Raw genomic sequence first — 3,555 nt, 5'->3', positions numbered from 1 at the left:
ACATAGAAAATCCCAGATCTCTAAGAATCATCAGAATTTTGTGATTGCAGGAAAGAAGAACTCCATCTACTTCATATGGCCTCCATGATGGTCGCATAAATTGATATCAGTAAGGAATTTAAAATAACACATGGCACTGCAGTGCCTGACTGTATGGAGTGAGGTGCCTTCACTGATTTGAGTCACCTTAGAGTTTGAGTTAAAAGGGAAAGTGAACAGCACTTCATCAACAGGCTAGAAGAACAGACCCCTCAATAAACCTAAGAAAGGATGTGACAAAAGACCAACTTTGGAACCCACCCTCAAATCCCTTAAAATTCCCTGACCTTTGCCCATTATCTGTGACCTGATTTTAGCCCTTGCCCTTTGAGCCAACAAGACCATTTTAGACATCTCATCAACATGACCTGGTCTCCTTTGTCTTCAGCTTTAGGGCTAATTGTTTGGGTATTTCTCCCTGCATCTCTGTGTCCTCCCCTAGATTCTACTGAAAGTCTTGCTTCCTTATGAAGCAAATTCTGCTATGAGAGTTTCTTACCTGATGGAGTTTCCCTCCTGTGTTATGATTCAGGGTTCCTATGTGGCACAGACTTCAGATGTCAAATGGCAACGTGTCGTAAACTCATCTTCTAGTTGGCGGGAGGATGGAGCTAGTGTATGCTTTTACTCCACCTTTCCTTTACACTCAGGAGGAGAAGACAGGTATTCTGCTGGGGCACTTACAAGAACCTTCCTTCTATTTAACAAATAAAATAGAGTTTAAAAGAGATATTCAAGGGGATGAGAGATGGCTCAGCCTTTAAGAACACTGGTTAATGTGTAGCCCATGCTGGCCTCGATCTCATGATCCTCCTGCCTCTGTCTCAAGGCCCTCAACACACATACAGTAGAGGACTGCTGAATCTGTGTTCATTCAGAGATGATGCACCTAATCCTCTAGAGACTGGAGGCCCCAGGGAGTTTAGAGGTCAGGTGGGGTGTTGGGTGGGGACATCCATGTGGAGACAGAGGTGTGGGGAGGAAGTATGGTATATGGATCAGTTGGAGGGTAGACAAGAGGTGGTGGTGTAAAATATAGAGTGTAAAAAAATAAATTAATTAAAAAGAAAAAAAAAACCACTGACTATTCTTTTAGAGGTCTTGAGTTCAATCCCCAGCAACTACATGATTGCTTACAATCATCTATAATGCAATCTAATCTTCTAGTATACAGGCATGCAGGCAGAAAATGCATCAGTATACATAAAGTAAATCTTAAAAAAAAAAGAAGATAATCGAACCGAATATTTTCTTCTTTCCTTTCCTTACCTTTGTTCGTTCTTAATAGGAGACTATACTTCTTTGTAGCTTTGGACAAGGTACCATTTCATGGATAAATGCAAAAGAAGTGAAGACAGGAACTAATTGGAAAGGTCTGTCAGGGCCAGTATCAGGCACTGAATAGGTCCTTCATGGGGGCGGGGATGAGGAGCCAGCATGCTCACCATGTTCTTCCATTGCTTACTCTCTCTTCATTTCCTCTAGCACTTGAGCTACAATGAATTAGCTGAAGAATTTCCAGTCTTAGCAATGTTGTGGATTAGATGATAACTTGAACATCAATTTACTACAGGTACTCAAAATGCTGGAATAGGTGCCATGATTTGTTTAACACACAACTATGTTTGTAAGAACAAAAGGAACTCTATCCCTATGTATGTCTCTGTCAGTCTCTCTCTCTGTCTGTCTCTCTCTGTCTCTGTCTCTCTCATACACACACACACACACACACACATGAGAAAGAGAGAGAGAGAGAGAGAGAGAGAGAGAGAGAGAGAGAGAGAGAGAGAGAGAGAGAAAGACTGACAGAGAGATACAGCTTGCCACACAGGGTGAAGAATAGGATGAGGGTTGGGAATTCTAAGTCTTAATCCTCAGGCTTGAGTTTCAGGGTCTTTATGGGAGCAGAAGATAGCAACTTTGAAGCTGCATGAAACAAAGAGATGGAACTGGGAACTCACCCAAATAATGGCTATAAGAAGGGGAAAGGAGGGGAGAGGGGAGGAAGTCAAACACTGGGTTTTAACTTACCCTTGGATGAAAACTAATACTGAAAATATATTTAGGAAGTGAAGAATAACACATTATCTCTCCTTGGTTAAAAACAAAAGCCAGAATGATACTTAGAACAAACATCAGACTTATTGGTTGAAAGTTCTTAAACCTTTTTTTGAGGACATTGGCTCTCACCATGCATATGTAGTATTAGTTAATAATAAAGAGGGAAAGGAGTCAAACACATTTTTTCTTTGATTTCTTTCACAGCAAATACTACAGAAACTAAGAGACATCACTGGGTCTAATGGGAAAGTAGTAGATAGAAGAGAAATTAAATAAGTGTCAGAATACAGTTCATGAACGAAGCCGTGTGAGGAGAAAACTTGGAGAAAACGCCAAGTGAGCAAGACAAGAATCTTGTAACATCTGTTCCTCTGTAACATGGATTTCTTCTTGGAATGTGCTTTTGTGCCCCTTCAAGGTGTAATAATAGGATCCAGTTTTACTTCAGATTACCCATCATCTTACCCATTATAATTTAGAATGATATTCTCCTCCTGATTATATACAGCCTACACTCACATGACCGTGCTCTTGTGACTGTATACAACTTAAGCTTAAGTGAACTTTGCTCACATGACTTTGTCCAATCTTCAGAATATAAATCGTCTGGTGCCCTGAGTAAAGTCGGCTACTTCAGAAGACTTTAGTCCACCTCACTTTTAGGCTCCTCTCTGCCAGGTTCATGCTGCCAAGTAGAGAGATCCAACAAGTGAAGCTCAAACAGGGACCTGAAGTCAGCTACAAGGTAGAGCCTGAGAACCCTCACAGGAAGAGCCAAGTGAGCGTGACAGGAACAGAAACCTGGCAATTATTTGCCTTGTGTCTGGTCTGTGAACCATTTATTTTTATTTTTATTTTTATTTTATTCTTTTAAGAAAAGAGGAGCACAGTACCAGAATCACAGCTATTAGACTGTTTGCAAGTTGTTTGTGATTATAGGCCCTGATTTCTGGAAAAAGGAACTTTAGATAAAGAAGTATGAAACAAAGTTCAAAAGAATATTAAAAGGACATAGTAAACAAAGGGAAGATAGCCTTGCTCAGTTTTGGATCACTTGGAAATACTTAAGAAAGATAAGATTTTCATTGTGCACCATGAGGATTTAGAAGAACCTATGAAAATGCTAAGTTTCTAGCTATATAAAAATTGTACAAGGTCTTCTGAGCCTTATGCTAATTTCATAGGGAGGGCATAGATGCTATTGTAAAGCAAGTAAAAGGGAAAATATTTAAAAGTTATTATTAAAACAATTAACTTTTGATAGTGTCTCTGAAGATTTCCAAGGATTAATCAGACCTCAGAGAGAGACAGGAAATGTTATGGACTTTCTAAAGTTATGCTGAAATGTGGGGACTTACATAGTGCAAAATTAGCTGCGTTAGAAATCTATGCTGTTCAAAGACAGATGTTGGCAAAATGTTTGAATTTCAGCCAGTCTGACCACACACGCACACA

General features: G+C 39.7%; 1 long non-coding RNA gene across 1 annotated transcript; it reads left to right on the top strand.

Annotated features, from left to right (window-relative positions):
• Positions 1–1,534: 1,534 nt before the first annotated feature.
• LOC116098440 lies at positions 1,535–2,614 on the top strand. The gene is made up of 2 exons (XR_004121853.1): positions 1,535–1,612; positions 2,305–2,614. It is a non-coding gene; the product is annotated as an uncharacterized LOC116098440 (long non-coding RNA).
• The last annotated feature ends 941 nt before the right edge of the window (positions 2,615–3,555 follow it).

The sequence above is a fragment of the Mastomys coucha genome, unplaced genomic scaffold (assembly GCF_008632895.1).
Source record: "Mastomys coucha isolate ucsf_1 unplaced genomic scaffold, UCSF_Mcou_1 pScaffold20, whole genome shotgun sequence".
Lineage (NCBI taxonomy): Eukaryota > Metazoa > Chordata > Mammalia > Rodentia > Muridae > Mastomys > Mastomys coucha.
The sequence above is the reverse complement of the archived record's forward strand: the minus strand, read 5'-3'. Positions and strand labels throughout refer to the sequence as shown.